Source organism: Periplaneta americana, chromosome 3, assembly GCF_040183065.1.
Source record: "Periplaneta americana isolate PAMFEO1 chromosome 3, P.americana_PAMFEO1_priV1, whole genome shotgun sequence".
NCBI classification, from domain to species: domain Eukaryota; kingdom Metazoa; phylum Arthropoda; class Insecta; order Blattodea; family Blattidae; genus Periplaneta; species Periplaneta americana.
In genome coordinates this window covers 28,019,778-28,039,314 of record NC_091119.1, presented here as the reverse complement: position 1 = coordinate 28,039,314, position 19,537 = coordinate 28,019,778, and the positions used below count along the sequence as shown (strand labels likewise).

At 33.8% G+C, this 19,537-nt stretch overlaps 1 protein-coding gene across 2 annotated transcripts in view; it reads left to right on the top strand.

Moving 5' to 3' along the window:
* The first annotated feature begins 1,131 nt into the window (after positions 1 to 1,131).
* LOC138695882 (cytochrome P450 9e2-like) overlaps positions 1,132 to 19,537 on the top strand; it is a 42,630-nt gene continuing 24,224 nt past the window's right edge. Inside the window, exon 1 of one of the 2 annotated variants that reach the window (XM_069820222.1) lies at positions 1,132 to 1,275. The gene's annotated coding sequence lies outside the window, so the exon portion shown is untranslated. The remainder of the gene's footprint in view (positions 1,276 to 19,537) is intronic. The other variant, XM_069820223.1, reaches the window with a different exon arrangement.

The window sequence follows — 19,537 nt, the reverse complement described above, 5'->3', positions numbered from 1 at the left end:
TAGATATTTTTGTTTTCCAAATTTGCCGTCATTGAACAGAAACCAAGATGGAGATTTCGTTGCAACTAATTAGAAATTCCTCTTTCAGGTATGTATTAAACGATTTTCGCACAAAATAATGTACGATACACGAGTGGTATGTTTTCTTTCAATTCTCGGAAATCAAAAAAAGCTCTCCAACTACGTTTCGCTTTTTCAAACTTTTCCTCGAACATGAAAACTTTAACATACCGCTCTTGTAACGCATATTACTATTATGCTCGACCATGCCGCAATGTAGTAATTATACACCTGGTAGTAGCCCTCTTATGCACCTCATTAAAGTACACCTATTCATTATAGTTCAGTTGTTCAGCCAATGAGAAATCACCATTGTAGCATTATAAAAGCGCAAGTATCGATTATTCTCGGATATGCAATCGAAAGACAACTAGCGAAAAGTCACGGAGGCTGGAAATCCAATACTGTCGCAGAAGGTTATGTTCTGTTACTATAATAATTAGCGTTAATTGTAAATAATATTCAAATAAATTCAATTTGTCATCTCGTTTTTCAATTCTAAATGAATTTCCAGGTTATATAAAGACTAATGTTTATATTATTCTCTAGATTATCAAGGTCTATGACATTCGTTCCTCGGAAAAAATCAATATTTTCGCGTCTGCGCACATCTCACAATTTAGAAGGTCAGTTCCGCTCCTCACTTACATAACCATAACATGAATACTTATGAATAATTTCAAGTTAGAAATATGGTCGCGCATTAAACGTCGTATGAAACTTGACTATAATGGTAATTAAGACGCTCGTATGAAAATTATGAAACTCGCTTGCGCTCGTTTCATAAACAAACGTACTCTCGTCTTAATTACTACCATTATAGGCTCGTTGCATAATGTACTATTTTGCCGTACACATACAGCAAAGAACTTTCTAATCAATAATCTTATGTTATGAATAACAGCAGTTTACATGTAGGTATGCCAGAAAGATAATAGTAGACAATTTATTCATAAGCAATGTCTGTTCCTGGTGGAAGGTTCATCAAAGCTCGCAATACCCTTAAGAAATAATGAGACTACCAGCTGTCACTGATACGACCGCACGCCGACTGCTACGGAGTGTTATGATTGGGTGGCCGATGAGATGACCTTGGGAGCAGATTGTTTTGGTGCCATAGTCCAGAACTGCGAGGCATTTCATATTACGCTGTTCCCGACCCGGACACAGTCATCTCTCTGTAGCTGTCAGAATACACGCCCACGAAGAGAAGCTGTAAGTAGGATATTCAGTAGAGATACGGTCTTGCATTTCAGACTAGTTTACTCGTGTGAGAGAAGCTATGAGAAAGTGTTCATTCCTATAACTGACTGAAATATATAGGCCTAACTCTAATATGTTTAACAAAACACTGTTGTTTTATTAACTAGTGACAATGCCAAACTATATAGCCATAGCCATACAATTAATTAAGCGAAATCGGAACACAGTTAAACAGATTTTGACCTATAAATACATTTTGCACAAAGAAGAAAAAGCATGAAAGATTATAGAATATTATTACATTGTTTTTGTATTCGATAAAATTTTAACTGGTTATTTAAATATAGATTTCAGCAAAACATTGTTTAAAACTCGGAAAGTTACGTACGATACGTATTTTAAGCTTGTGATGCATCACAATTAACTTATTTTCGTGATTGAAATATACGGTAATTAAAAAGTGTGATTCCAAAATTCGCCCAGTTCATTTGGCCATTTCTATGATTTAATTATGCATATATAAAATTATGTTGAGATCTCTATCATCATATTTTAAGGGGAGAGGATGGTATTTTTTGGTGACAAATGAGTAAATTAAAAAACGAATTCTTTAAAATACTCTGTGATATGTGTGGAATGCATAGCATAACATTTTGTGGGTATTTGTGCCCTTATCGGATGTTGAGTCGCCATTTTTAAACTTCCTGCGTTATGGATTTTTAAATCACTCGCTCACTTTTATTGTTGTTTCCAGTAAATGAAACTTAAAAAAAAATGTGTTTTTTTTTCTTTAAAATATCCTTTGATATGTGTGGAATACATTGCATAACATTTTGTGGGTATTTGTGCCCTTATCGGATGTTGAGACGTCATTTTTAAACTTCCTGCGCTATGGATTTTTAAATCACACGTCCGCTTTTATCGGTTTCCAGTAACTACATTTTTTTGCTACATTGCCAGACAAAAATAGATATAATTTCTGAACTATTAAAGATACATGTATGAAATTTAGAACACACATTCTTTAGACTATTAGGAAACTTTTCTCTGTAACAGAATTTTGTTAATTGATTTCATTTAAAAAATACGTCCGTTTGTTTGCAAGAAAGGAAATCAGAAAATTGTTATTACATTTTAATTGTATATTTTACAAACGTAGGGGCTAATATCAAAATTCTGTTACAGACAGTTTGTAGAACATGCTTTTGCAAATACATTGCAAAACACTGTTTGAGTCTATCTTTAAAAACGGTTTAGATATATCGGTTTTAGTATAATCCTGCATTGGGTATATTTTTTCAGATTTGGGCTCCCAATTTTATTTTCGAAATACTTTTATTTGGTTGAGTTGCCACAGCTATGAGCTCTCTACATACAAAAAATTAATCATTTACACTAAATAGGAAAAAAGTTTAAAATAATACCATTCTCTCCAAGCTTATTTTCTTCCAAAACAATGTCAATCCTTATCTAAAAGTTTGTGTTATTATGCATGTCACTTGCAAACTCGCTAAGCCATTAGATCAGTAGATAAAAAAAAACTAGCCCAGTGGCTTCACAAGAAATGGACTTAACGCGTTTTGTGATAACACTCTTCAATTACAAAATTCAGAATGGAATACACTTTTCATGCAATTCTTCGCTCTTTCATCCCTACAAGTATTCTGCGATTAGTTTATTTAGGTTTGGTTCAATCTGTCATCCATAATCGGATGGGAGGAGCAACAAAATTTACACTTTCTCCGCTAATTTTGCTTCAAAGCGGATAATTAAGATGTGCTTTGATTATCCAACAAATTAAATTTATTCCTATTTTAATGCTTTCCAAATGGAACAAATACATAAATAGGCTATACAGTACATTTTCAAAATATTACTGTAAAAATCGTCTGCAATATATAGAAGAACAACATGTTTATCCTACCAGTAGAAAATTGACATGTCTTTTAGCTGAACCTAAATGTTACACAACCACTGGAATAAATCATAGCCAGAGTTACGGGTCAAGATTATACAACTCTTTTGATAATAAATCCAGACCAAGGTTATTTTTAGTTTAATAAATTTAAGGAAAAAATTAAGCAAATTATTTAGTATTCATGTTCCCTTTTCCTTTTCTCTCTTTTTTAATTTCGATATATACTATTTATTCATTCCAATTTATATTCTGGTCTTGACTTGATTCTCTACTTTATCTTCATCATTATCTCTGTTTTGTAATAATTGTATTGGTTTTATAATATTTTGTATGCTCGACCATGTCGAAATGTAGTAATTATACACCTGGTAGCAGTCCTTTAATGCATGTCATTAAAGTACACCTACTCATTAAAATACAGGTGTTTTCAGCCAATGACAACTCAGATTACAGGTGTTCAGCCAATGACAAGTCAGCTTTGTACCGTTATAAAACCCGCAAGTATCGATTATTCTCGGATATGCAATCGAAAGAGAATTAGCGAAAAGTCACGGAGGCTGGAAATTCAATACTGTCGCAGAAGGTTATGTTCTGTTACTATAATAATTAGCGTTAATTGTAAATAATATTCCAATAAATTCAATTTGTCATCTCGTTTTTCAATGTCGAATTCAATAATCAAGGTTATATCAAGTTTAACCGGATTACATCAAGGTCAATGACATTATTGTTCCTCGGAAAAAAACCAATGCTTTCGCGTCTGCGCACATCTCACAATTCATGACCTAGAACAAGGTCACTTCCGATCTTGTCAGATACAAATAAAATGTATACATCTGAATAATTTCAAGTTATAAATATGATCGAGCATAAAAAGTCGTATGAAACTCGCCTATAATGGTAATTAAGAAGCTCGTATGAAAATTATGAAACTCGCTTGCGCTCATTTCATAAAAATCCATACTCGCTTCTTAATTACTATCATTATAGGCTCATTCCATAATGTACTATTAAACTTCGTTATGTTCCATTTGGTACAAAATAGTTGTTTTTAGGAACCGTCCCCGAATACGAACTTCCTTAAACGGGTGTTTGCTATATCAGTAATATGTCGATCGTCCAGTTCAAAAGTGCAACAACTCAAAAATTGCCATTTTTTTAGTTATTTATACTACTGAAAGCCCCTTTCGGAGCTCTTTCAGATTCAATATTGAGATAAGTCATATTTACAACCAAAAAGAAAAAAAAAAAACTAAATAAACTGCTTTAGAAATAATTATAACTATGGACTTTATTAATTCATTATTAGTACATTTCGAAATATATTAATAATGAACTGGAAGATTGTGATAAACTCGTCCTGAATACTGACTCATTTCTAATTGTCGTGGTTATGAACCAGAACTCTGTTCCTTTATAAGTGATTTATTTGAAACCTTTAACTGAAGATATCTCAAAACTGGTTTTTTCGAGATATCGCACTTTTGAACTAGACGATCGATGTATTTATTTTGTATTTTAGGTAGCAATGAATACTAAATACTCTCGAAATTCTAGATGCTCGTCTTAAATACTTCACTTCAAGAGCTGTAACTCGTCAAAATTTTATTACTTTAAAAATTTGATTTCAATAATTTCTCGGATATAAGCTTTGAGAGCGATGCTGTAGAAATTGGTCTGGGCATATACGCTACGTAGAGCGATTTCTCTCACACTAATCTACGAATTTTGTTCTTATTTAGTATCCAGAAATCAAATGATACACATAAAATACAATAGTCTTCATTTGAGAATAAAAATAAATACAAGTCAGTAGTGACGATTCAATAATAATAATAATAATAATAATAATAATAATAATAATAATAATAATAATAATAATAATAATAATATTTACTTACTTACTTACAAATGGCTTTTAAGGAACCGGAAGGTTCATTGCCGCCCTCACATAAGCCCGCCATCGGTCCCTATTCTGTGCAAGATTAATCCAGTCTCTATCATCATACCCCACCTCCCTCAAATCCATTTTAATATTATCCTCCCATCTACGTCTCAGCCTCCCTAAAGGTCTTTTTCCCTGCGGTCTCCCAACTAACACTCTATATGCATTTCTGGATTCGCCCATACGTGCTACATGCCCTGCCCATCTCAAACGTCTGGATTTAATGTTCCTAATTATGTCAGGGGAAGAATACAATGCGTGCAGTTCTGTGTTGTGTAACTTCCTCCATTGTCCTGTAACGTCATCCCTTTTAGCCCCAAATATTTTCCTAAGAACCTTATTCTCAACACCCTTAATCTCTGTTCCTCTCTCAAAGTGAGAATCCAAGTTTCATAACCATACAGAACAACCCGGTAATACAGTATAACTGTTTTATAAATTCTTTCAGATTTTTTGACAGCAGACTAGATGACAAAAGCTTCTGAACCGAATAATAACACGCATTTCCTGTATTTATTTAATTTCATCCCGAGTGTCATTTGTATTTGTTACTATTGCTCCAAGATATTTGAATTTTTCCACCTCTTCGAAGGATAAATCTCCAATTTTTATATTTCCATTTCGTACAATATTCTTGTCACGAGACATAATCATATACTTTGTCTTTTCGGAATTTACTTCCAAATCTATCGCTTTACTTGCTTCATGTAAAATTTCTGTGTTTTCCCTAATCGTTTGTGGATTTTCTCCTAACATATTCACGTCATCCGCATAGACAAGAAGCTGATGTAACTCGTTCAATTCCAAACACTCTCTGTTATCCTGAACTTTCCTAATGGCTTATTCTAGAGCAAAGTTAAAAAGTAAAGGTGATAGTGCATCTGCTTGCTTTAACCCGCAGTGAATTGGAAAAGCATCAGACAGAAACTGGCCTATGCGAACTCTGCTGTACGTTTCACTGAGACACATAATAGTAGTAGTAGTAATAATAATAATAATAATAATAATAATAATAATAATAATAATAATAATAATAATAGCTTAATAAAAGTAGTAATAAATTTAGAGATTTGTGTTGTTAGGTATATAAAGTCCTAAATGAAGTATTCTATCACACGCATTATTTTTTTCCCCAAAAATTGCGCTGTGCTTTATTTTTTACAATTGCGGCTACTTGACTTTGGGTAATTCGCCCAAATGCCCTCCTCCCATTATTTATGGGTGACCGGCCGAAGCTGTAGTACATTTTTCCATTCTAGGCGTTGCCCTTGGTGCGCTGTTGAAGGCGAAATACATGGCAATGCATGAGGAAGTTGATAATGAACTATGGTAATGATAAAATACTGGTATGGAAGCATCGTCTTGTCCACGCCTGTGGGGTAAGTCAGCGCATCTGGCCGCGAAACCAGATGGCTCGACTTCGAATCCCTTATTCCCTTATTCATCTGTCTTAAAAAATTTTGGCTTCTTTTTCGATAATAATCTAAATTGGAATTTTCAAGTTAAAGAAACGATAAAAAATCTGTTCCTCCATTCACTTTTTGAGTCGCTTAAGAAACTTCTTGCCCCAGCAACTAAAACTTACCCTAGTACAAACTCTAGTAATGCCACATGTGACGTTTTTTTAAGTGACCTAAGTTCTCAGCTGTCAGTCAAGTTACAGCGAGTTCAGAATATGTGCGTCAGATACGTATGCAACATCCGACGTTACGATCACATATCACCGTCCTTCGCAAGTCTTTCGTGGCTCCGACTTAAAGAACGTAGAACTTTACACTCCTTGTCATTACTCTTTCGAATTCTGCACACTTCAACACCAAATTACCTTTCGTCTCGTTTCTCTTATCTATACTCTAACCACGACGTAAATACCAGATCACTTATCTGTGGCACGCTAAGTATACCTCTTCATAGAACATCTCGTTATTCATCATCTTTTACAGTATCCACCTCGCGACAATGGAATTCCTTGTCACAAAGTATTAGGGGCTGAAAGACAATAAACAGTTTTAAAACAGCTTAAAAGATAACCTTCTTAGCATTTCACTCCAATCATACTGACTTAAACTATTACTGTCTACATTGTTACTCCTTTCTTTAGACATGCATCCTGATAGTGATGTATTTTCAAAATTGTCTCATAATAATCTCTTTCTATTATCTAACATTATTTGAAATATATTAACATTCTATGTATTTTAGCTTAATTCTGCTACATAGTTTGTATTTCAGTGTTTAATTAATAGTTCATAGTATTTTGTTGTTTAATTCGTAAATAACTCTTGTAAACAAGTAGCTCTTATCTAAATCAAATTGTTGAATTCTTTGTAAGTTCATACATATGTATGTCTACTTTTTGCTGGTTGAGTGGAAGAGATGGCCTTACGGCCTTAACTCTGCCAGCTAAAATAAATCATCATCATCATTATTATTATTATTATTATTATTATTATTATTATTATTATTAATCCCGGTCGGGGTAAGTTATCTGGTTGAGGTTTTTCCGGGGTTTTCCTTCAACCCAATACGAGCAAATGCTGGGTAACTTTCGGTGCTGGACCCCGGACTCATTTCACCGGCATTATCACCTTCATTTCATTCAGACGCTAAATAACCTAGATGTTGATAAAGCGTCGTAAAATAGCCCAATAAAAAAATCACCGTCTTTTTCCACCAGAAATTCCACTTGGATCCTTTCGAACTCGGGATATCAGCCTGGAAAGAAGGCGCTCTAGCAGCTAGGGTATAGAACACAAAATTTTCTTATGTCAATTTTTCATATATGTTACTATTTTGTTAGCAGGCAACGTTTTGCAAGTCCGTTTGCTGAATATTATCGCAAACTCGGCTGGGTTCCAGGTTTGTTATTGTGCTATCTAATACCTGAAATTGGAGTTGAAAGGTATTACATAACAAACATTGTGTTATACAATACAGGCCATGTACACACACTTTTTTTATTACTCTTGGTTCCCAGATTCTTCATGCGTAAATATAGTACCAACCTCTGAGTATAATCCTGTGTTTACACGCGTACGTTTTACATAGAGAGATTCGAAGCCCGGTCTTTGTAACGATAAGAAAGAGCTCTATCGCTAAACCATAAAGGCTTCGTAGTGAGTAGGGTAAGGTTGCGTATATCGCACCACTTTAGCATTTATAATTTTTATTGAACAATACAATTTTTATTTTCTGCATTCCTTTACAGAAATACATTACCGGAACATTTACCTTTCATGTAAAAAAGAATCCTTGAATTTGATTTAATATTTTTGAAGTAGAATGACATTTTCGAAACACCTGTCAGTGGTGCCATTTAGGCAAATAGTTTCCTGAATAGCACCTGCGGTTTCTTAAATCGCACCTCTTTAACTGCAGGGAACAGGATGAAGGAAAGCTTTTAATATTGAACATATTGAACGGTATTTAATATGAATAATGTAATAAATGCAAATTACAAGTTTATTGAAATTAATGAAAGAGAGTAACGCATCTTCAAATGAAATTGAAAAAATAGAGCATAAATTACCTAACATTTAAACTTCCTGAATGCGTTTTTTATTGTTACACATTTGCCATGTGCTTCACCAGGCAGTTCAAACTGTAAACTGCGTCACCTTTTCTCCACGATTATCTCGAAGCCACCTAAGAACTGCTTCATGATTTAGCTGTCTGAAATGGTTTGAAGATAGAAACATCTAAAGGCTGGGCCTCTGAGTATTATGACGAGGAAGCTGAAATAGGAGCACATCATTTTCCCGAGATAATCTAGCTTCTAAATTTTTGGAATGGTTCGTATAGGTGGACATACAGAAGCAGCACTTTTTTCTATGGCAGGTTTGAGTGGCAAATAAAATGTTTGAGCTATTCGACAAATAGTTCACTGTTGATGTAACCTGAATCAGAGCAAACAAATAACGAGCCTGGAAGAACACCAGCTGATAATGTAGGATGCACTGTTTGACGTTTAAAAATGTTCATAGGTGGCACAAAAATATCTGGTACGCTTGTACAACACTCACTTGTTATATTAACGCCCTTTTCACCGCTTGATATTGCACCCAGCTGATGCATTCCTCGTTCAGTTAAAAGTTTTGGGCCTTCTTTTGTACGGCTAGAATTGCCACAGTTGCTCATATCGCACCGGTGCGAATTAGGCACCTACAAAGTGGTGCGATTTAAAAAAACTACGCCATAAGTTATTATTTCCTTCATTCTAGCCTATAATCACCACATGTTCGAAAATCCTACTACGTTAAATGTTCTTTAACATTTCTTTTAACCAATAACATCTTAAGATTATGGATTTCTTTGCCTACAGATCCGTTATTTAGTTACAAAATGTTAGCTAAATATACATCCACCTAAGCGATTATATTAAATACTCTATCACCACGTTGCTAGCACTAAGAAGTGGCAGAAATCAAGTGACATGGTGGAAGTTCATATGGTAGATTGTAACAATACCACTAGATGCCACATTACTACAGTAACTTGTTTTAAACTAGCAGTGGTGCCATTTAGGAAGCGGTGCGATTTATGCTACTCTACCCTATATGGTTTCGTGACATACAGATACGTCGCTGCTACGACTTGACTTCATTCTCGGACCTCGATGCTTAAGGCTGGTTCACAACAAATCGGGAACGGAAACGACAACGAGAACGAGAACGGAAATATTGTTAAAATAAATGTATTTAAACGTGAGTATTCACAATTACCTCTTGTGAATGCTCACATTTAAATTAATTTATTTTAACGTTAATTCCGTTCTCGTTGTCGTTTCCGTTCCAGGTTTATTGTGAACCAGTCTTTAATATTTCCCCGTGTGAATCGCGCGTTAACCCGAATGACGCAGACAAATTCACGGTACATGAGAGAGACCATTTTACGTGTCAAAGGGTGTACATTTAAGTAATGAATTCAAATTACAAACTAATTAATTAATTCTAATAAGAGTTGTCTAGGAAGGCAAATTTATGTGTTACAAGTACAGAAAAAGTTTGTGTTTAATTCGTTCTAGAGAATTTATTGTTAATACATAAATGAAAAATGCATTTCAGACCTGTTACGAAATTCAAAATATTGTAAAACAGCTGCACACGTTCTTGTATTTCAAGCATAGATTTCATACTTAATTAAAACAGTTGTGTTCTTTGACAAAATCAAGTAGACGTAAGATCCAATAAAGGAAAATTTGAAATGTAAGGACAAAAGTTGTGCATTGTAAATACATTTACTATTGCCTTTTAAGGGGTTAGGTAAAGCTTATAGTAGTTAAATTTTTTGAAACATTCAACATTTTTTCTTCCATTACTGTATCTTGTACCATAATGAAAATTGGTATGTGTAAAATACTGTCCTTCTGCTATATAAAAAAAATTATTTTTACATTTTAAAATCCTATTATTAATAATAATAATATTGAACTGCCGCCCATTGAGGATAGCCCTTACGGACTCAGTATATCCTCAAAAAAATTGAAATACATATGTAAACATAGATATTAAATTTTAAAGAAGGGAAACAAAGAAAAGGGCTTGAAAAATTACAATTGCTATTAATGTGGCACCATGTGATTAATTAGGATTTGGCAGGATTTTTTAACACAATTATCACTATGATATATATATATATTTTTTTTTTTTTTCAAAATTCAAAATGATGCCAGTTTACTGTGCAATGATGAAGCGTTTCCCTATCTATACTAATATTAAATCTGTAGCCAAAATTGTTCTGTTAATTTTCGCTTTCCCAAAACTAATTGGTAATGACAATTAATAACATGTTAAAGGAATTGCCATTGCACCAAATGAGTGCTCTCTGGATCAAAATGATCGCATTTTAATATTTTAATTACAATTTAAATTAAGTAACATATTAAACGATTTATCCTTCTATCAAACACGAATGTTCGCTGGATCAAACGTCCTATTTTAATTATGTAATTACTTTATATTTATTTCTAACGGGTGCAGCGGAGCGCACGGGTACGGCTAGTAACTCATAAACTTGTTAACTTTTTCATGTTCTCTCTCTTTTATTTTACTGCTGAAACTCATGTTTACAATATCATGCCTTTTCAACTACATTCCTTAATGAATAATATATATATATTTTTTTTTGTGTTAGAAGGATATACTGATATTTGACAATTTTTTAGATTAATTTAGTTTTTATCAGACAATCTATCAAAGGTAGAGAAGTTATCTTACATCATATTGTAGATATGACATGAATAAATACACACAAAAAATTTCATCACAGAATGTTGGATAGTTGGTGAGTTATGTGGGAAACGCTTCATCACTGTACAGTAAACTGAATTTTGGGGGGGAAAAAATTAAATCGTAAAAATATGTTTTTTCATATAGTACAAGGACAGTGTTTTACACATACTAATTTTCATTATTGTACAAGATACAGTAACGGAGGAAGAAGTGTTGAATATTTCCAAAATTTTAGTCCTGTAAGCTGTACCTAACCCCTTAAGGCACAGTTTACTTACGGTTATGAATAATTAAAGAGAATATAATATATGTAACGTTTTGTCAAGGAATTTCTATAAATAATAAATCGTCTTACAAACATAATAACTAGGAAGCAATGTTCTGTCGTGTAATCTTAAAACACTGCGAGTACAATTTTAGTCGTTCGTCTACAACCCACATGTACATTTGAGAAGTGTGTCAAGTGTATTTAAGTAAGCTTGCGTCATAAAAATTGTGCAAGTCCTCGTGGGAGCAACACTTGATGGATTATTGTCACTTATGCCACTGCCTAACGCTAAATTGGAGCTTTTGTCGGTTGAGCTAACACCTTGATGACCAGCTAACATAACATTTGCAGTCTAACTTTTTTGAAAGTTTTGTCTTAAGGTGAAGAAAGTCTATACTGCAATAGTAATATGCGTTACAAGAGCGGTATGTTGAAGTTTTCATGTTCGAGGAAAAGTTTGAAAAAGCGAAACGTAGTTGAGCTTTTTTAATTTCCGAGAATTGAAAGAAAACATACCGCTCGTGTATCGTACATTATTTTGTGCGAAGATCGTTTATTACATACCTGAAAGAGGAATTTCTAAATAGTTGCAATGAAATCTCCATCTTGGTTTCTGTTTAATGACGGCAAATTTGCAAAACAAAAATATCTATCTTCAACATTGTTGCTTTAAAATGCTTTCTGTGTTTACTATACTCCAGCAGGCCGTGATATGCGTCTGTCTTTTTTTCCCCCCAGTCTATAAATGCGAACTTAAAACAAACGGCTTCCTTAATATTACATGCATCACGAATGCAGTAACTTTAGTGGAGTTGTAGAGTTTAATTAATCTTTGCAAATATTTAAAAACAATAATTAACAGTGCAATTTAGGTGAAATTGCAGTGGTAAGTTTCCAATTTATAATTATTACTATATTGAACGTCTCTAAAAATAATATGTTAAAAGCCTAAAGCAGTAAAATCAATATGTCACTTAAGCGGTAAGAAGAGGGAAATTGTTATGTGTTAACACACATACTGAATACTGAATGTGGAATTTTAGACTTACCGCAGATTGGTTTTGTGCGGAAACCAAGCAAATACGCACGATCTCGCACAAATGTAATATTCCAGTATTCAAGATTTTATTTTATTTACGTTTTATAAGATAAAAAGTGCAGTTTCATTAAAACACAATTAACTCGAGTAGAGGCGTTATTTTATCACAGTTCCTGTCATTTGCTCTGTGATAGCAATCCTTGTTTGTATTAGTACTTCCGATATGGAAAATAAGTGCAATAACACGCTGTGACGTCATCTTATCGTAACATAAGCAGTCACCTGGTCGACTGCAGCGCCCTGACCTTCAAGGTCAAGTAGGTAGTTCGCCTTGCAGGGTAGTAGGACCGATTGCAGTAGTAGTAGTAGTAGTAGTGTTTTATACAGGATGAACCTAAGTAATGTCATTAATTGTAAGAGGTTATTCTTTAAGATATTTAAAACAAAAAAAGTTTAATACAATTTTGCTTGTTTTTCCTTCTTTTTCGAAAAAAAAATATGTGAAACATTTCCTAGCGTATTTTGGGAAATCCACTAATTTCATCCCCAATATGTTCTGTCAATTTAAGAGAGCAATATTTATTGATAATAAATAATTGGAAGAATTTTAGTTTTCTTCCCTAAATGAGCAGAAATTTAATCGGAACTAATGTAACATTTTTTAATTCCTTTGCAGAACGAAAAATTTAATTTGTTCGCATCAAATTTCTCTTTTTATGTGTGCCATTACTCCTCTCCAGAACATGATAGAACCTCTTTGGAATTTTTGAACCCCCTATACATATTTTAGTCTCTCTGCTGCACCTGGTCGTCTCCACACGAGTATTTTTCTCGAATATGGGTGTAGAGCAAAAGTCTTTCAAGAACTTCGCCATTACCACTGCCACCGGGTATATACCCATTGCAGTGTGAATAAATACATACTTACATACATACATTATTCAGTACAATTGAACTGATTTTTCTATCTCTACCACTAAAATAAGAAATTCCAGACAACCTCTGTGGTGTAGAGATTAGCATCAGAGGGCCCGGGTTGAATATTCTGGTTGAGATTTTTCAGGGATTTCACTCGACCATAAGGCAAAGCCAAGAAATTCGGGTCACAACATCCCTGAATATCACCGGCTTCATTCATTACCAAAATCATATTCCTAACAAATCAGTAATACATCTACAGACGCCACCTAGTTCACAACAATAGAACCATTCTCAACAATAGTACAACAAGCCTTCGGATTTCACCCAAAAGATTAACTCGTGATATGACCAGAGATGTTAAAGCGAGTATAAATAACAGCAAAAAAATTCCATTGTAATAATGTGAATAAACTAAAATACTGGTTACCATGGTGTCTACTGGATAGAAAAAGTAATAACTCACTTATGTATACCCAATGTTTATGATTTATTTGAGTATACAATAGTAATATACGTTACAAGAGCGGTATGTTGACGTTTTCATGTTCGAGGGAAAGATTGAAAAGGCGAAACGTAGTTGAGCTTTTTTAATTTCCGAGAACATGAAAACAAACATACCGCTCGTGTATCGTACATTATTTTGTGCGAAGATCGTTTATTACATACCTGAAAGACGAATTTCTAATTAGTTGCAATGAAATCTCCATCTTGGTTTCTGTTTAATGACGGCAACTTTAGAAAACAAAAATATCTATACTCCAGCAGGCCGTGATATACGTCTGTCTTTTTTTTCCCCCCAGTCTATAAATGCGAACTTAAAACAAACGGTAAGGTTATGTAATGATTTATTTTTTCATTTTAATATTTTAACGATATTATTTATATAACATATTGCAGTAATAACATCGGCATCTGGAATCTTGTTGATTTTTTCACGGCTTCCATAATGTTACTTGTATCAGGAATTCTATAGCTTTCGTGGAGTAGTAGACTTTACTTAATTTTTGCAAATATTTAAAAACAATAATTAACAGTGCAATTTAGGTGAAATTGCAGTGGTAAGTTTCCAATTTATAATTATTACTATGTTAAACGTCTCTAAAAATAATATGTTAAAAGCCTAAAGCAGTAAAATGAATGTCGCGCTTAAGCGGTAAGAAAAGGGAAATTGTTATGTGTGTTACGTTGGGAATACTGAATGTGGTATTTCACACTTACCGCGTATTGGTTCTGTGCGGAAAACAAGCAAATACGCACTATCTCGCACAAAGAATTTTCTATAAAAATTTATCTGTTACTTAATGATAGACAATTTTGATATGTGTGCTGGCTGTTATTACCAACTTACTATTACTATCAACTCTAGACAAACCCGTAATTCTTTCAACTCGGTAAATGTCAGGTTGAAAGTCGCATTATGAAATAGGTCACAAACGTCTCTTATCAAACCCTTCTGTACTGTCAATATTATTGTTCATGTTATCATAACACTGGTTTAAGTGCTTAAGTTAAAAGCCATTGATCACATTTTGGTGGATATCTAAGCGACATGGAGATAATCGGTAGGCCTATAGCCCTACTCTTTCATAATCACTGGTACAATATTGAGGTGAGCATCAAATCTGCCACATAATCGAAATACCATGAGCAATTGAAAGCTTCAATAAAGATGTAACCAACAAAACTGTAATTCTTCAGGAAAAAGGAAAAATTATATAAATTGAACCCACGCTCTAAGACAACTCAGGATCAGCGGGGAAACGTGCTACCGCCTGATCTATGCCGGTGTTACTTCTCCTTTACACTAGACCTATATAAATATTTACAAATTTTCAGAGGGGATTTCCACTTGATCCTGTGGAAGGTTTCCATGTCATGTTGATCATAATAGGAGTTCATTAATGTAATAGCGCATTCGGACCTGTAAAACAATGATTCAGGAAGATAATTCTTTACGTAAGGTTCATTACCTGTTTTTACAGTGACAGATGGCATTGGCAACAGAACTAACATAAGAATGAATCACGGAAGCAGAGCTCCAACGTCATGCCGACGATTTTGTGCTTCTTTTTCTAGTTATTACGAGTTTCTTTTTCAATCCATTTTTGGCTTCAGGAAGGGAAAAGGTACGAGAGATGCAATTGGACTATTACGAACAATCGGTGAAAGATACCTACAGAAGAAGAAGTGTATATAGTCTACTATTTGTGAACCTAAAAAAGGCGTTTGACAGAGTGGATTGGAACAAAATGATGTAGATCCTAAAGAAAACTGGCATGGATTGGAAAGAGAGGAGGCTATTCATTAACCTTTATATGAAACAACGAGTCAAATTCAGAATAGGATAAGAAATGTCAGAAGGAAGTGAAATGAGAAGAGAAGTACGTCAAGGATGTCCTTTATCGGCTAACCTTTTCAACATCTACTTGGAGGATATAGTGAAGAACTGTCTTCAGAACATGGGAGGAGTGATAGTAGGAGGAAGAAGAATAATAGCAGAAGAGAAGATGATAGTAAAAGATATGCTACAGAAGCTAAATGACAGCTGTGAGCAATATTTTTTTAATGAGCAAATATTTATTCAGAACTACAAAGAAGAATTCAGAATTACAAAGATTACGAATTACAAAATATAATTACTACAAACAGAAACAGAAATAAAATAATACACAAATATAAGAAAATAATATTAATAAAATTTGAGAACCGAATGAGCAGCGCCCGTGAATGGAATGTATGGAATGAAGATAAATGCCAACAACACCATCGTCATACGAAGAAAAGTAAAGAAGGTAAACATGCGAATTCTAAATGAGGCAGTAGAATAAATGGACAGCTTCAAATGCCTGAGGAGTACTATAAGCAGTAACATGAATTGCTGCCAGGAAGTCAAAAGGAGAATAGCAATGGAAAAGGAAGCTTTTAATAGAAAAAGGAGCATCTTCTGCGGACCTCTGGAGAAAGAACTAAGGAAGAGATTAATGAAGTGCTTTGTGTGGAGTGTAACAGTATATGAGGCAGAAACATGGACATTACGACGAAGTGAAGAGAAGCGAATAGAAGCATTTGAAATGTGAATATGGATAAGGATGAAGCGTGTGAAATGGAGACAGAATAAGAAATGAAGTTGTGTTGGAAAGAGTGAGTAAAGAAAGAATGACGCTGAAACTGATCAAGAAGAGGAAAAGGAATTCGCTGGGTCACCTGCCTTTTCAAAGATGCACTGGAAGGAATGTGAACGGGAGAAGAGTTCGGGGTAGAATAAGATATGAGATGATAGACGACATTAAGATATATGGATAGTATGCCGAGACTAAGAGGAAAGGCAGAAAATAGGAAAGACTGGAGAATGCTGGGTTTGCAGTGAAAGCCCTGCTCTTGGGCAGAACACTATGAATAAATTAATAGAGTAAAATATTTAACTCTATATTATTTGTACATAAGACTATAAAATGATTCTCTTTTGTGGGAGGAAAAAATAATAAAAGGTAAAGTCATCTCCTTAGAGCTCATGGAGGACCACAGGGTCACTAGAGATTAAGGGTCCCATCTTTACAGACAATCCGCATTAATGCCTACAGTAGGGATGCCAGTCTTACATACACGCCGCGTTTACTATCAAGGAAATGCCATTGACACTCAATTCTGTTACATGTTGAGTAAACCTCGGGAGTATAGTGCGACCGAAAGAATTAGACTCGATCGGGGATCCAACCAGTGACCTTACGACTTTGCAGCGTTACTCCTTAACCACGATGATAATGCATGTCCCAAAATAAAAATAACAGCCAGATATAATTTTAGAAGGGTGAATAGTATTCTAAACATAAGATGGAAATAAATGTGAACACGATGAAGACCACAGTTATCGGAAGAAAACTAAAGAATTCTAAATGAGGACAGCAATATTGAAGCATTTTGTATTGTGTAATAAAGGAAAGGAAGTTCATGCCCTAAAAACGTGAAGAATATGTATGCATTTATGCCGTAAAAATAGATAAATATGCTACAAAATATGCATTATCAGCCTGAGATTATTTTAACAGAATAATAAAGTATACGTAACTGATGTTTAAAGTCTATGGATTTTGAAGTGCTTGCCTCATTGCTGAATGCTCCATTTATGCTGTTAGAGTTCACAACTAAGCAGTGACGTATGTTTTCTGTTGTCATTCTTCGCCTGTGTCTCTCAGCATAGCTTTGTAGCGCGAAAAACTCCGTTCTATTTCACAAGAAGTAAGAGGAGCTTGCGCAAAAGCTATGAGCTGTTCTATAGAAAATTTTGTTGGTTTTTGGGGTATTTTTCCTTCGAGAATATCTTGAATTTCTTTAAGTTGATAATAGCCAGGGTTTTTGGAAAGAATATTTGCTGTTTTCTCGTCCACTTTATCTCCTACATTTCCTGGAACTGATGTTAAACTGGATATTGTTCTATCGAAATCTGCTAAAGACTGCAGTAAAGGAATACCAATTGCTAACTTGAGAGGCTCCCTATGAGGGCGTCATCGTTATGGTCAAAATTCATAAACATAAAATAGTCGTGTTTACGAGGTTACACACTTTTAAAAATGAGGGAAAGACAAATAAACATACATAATAGCCTCTGCAGTTTCCCTGCATAAATGTTAAAACATGATGTTTTTATAAATAAAGGCAAAATATGCACTTTTATACAACACAAAAGTAATATCATTGTATTCAGAAATTTGTGATTCATATAGATATTAGATAATCTTTCAGCATATTCACACAACGATAGAGAACAGATATGATATGGTATGATATGATATGATATGATATGATATGATATGATATGATATGATATGATATGATATGATATGATATGATATGATATATGATACGATACGATGTGATATGATATGATATGATATATGATACGATACGATACGATATGATATGATATGATATGATATATGATACGATACGATATGATATGATATGATATATGATACGATACGATATGATATGATATGATATGATATGATATATGATACGATACGATATGATATGATATGATATGATATGATATATGATACGATACGATACGATATGATATGATATATGATACGATACGATATGATATGATATGATACGATATGATATGATGATATGATATGATATATGATACGATACGATATGATATGATATGATATGATATGATATATGATACGATACGATATGATATATGATACGATACGATATGATATGATATGATATGATATGATATGATATGATATGATATGATATGATATGATATGATACGATATATGATATGATATATGATACGATATGATATGATATGATATATTTCTCAACATACTCGGTCCTGCTGACCCTTCACATTTCTGTATTCGGGCCAGGAATTCCTTACTTACACTATTTACAACTTTAACGCAGACGTAATGTGACCCTTGAAGCCTGATTTTTTTACTATGTCTTTCATGTCCCTTCACTTTCACTTAACCGTCCTTCTAATTTATTCATTTCTTGTCCTACTTCCCTTCTCTTATTCTCAACTATACTTAAAACTATTCCTACATTTAACTTCATTCCCCTTTTCTCATAACTAAATACTGCTTTCTTGTAAACACCGTAATACATTTAAACTTATTTAATATAGAATCCTATATATAGTTACTATTTCACTAAAGATTTAACCTATTATTAAATACACTGACTAAACACTTCTTAAGTAACACATTAGCGCTCGTAGCCTAGCACATTAGTTTCACTTTATTTGTAACACTATTTAAACAAAACTATTATTCTGTAACACTGAAAAAGTGCAACAGTCCGATTTCATTTATCCGTTACATGACTAATCCTGCTATTATTTCAACCCACTAATACACCACTTCCTGAGATTATTGTGCGAGATCGTGCGTATTTGCTTGCTTTCCGCACAAAACCAATACGCGGTAAGTGTGAAATA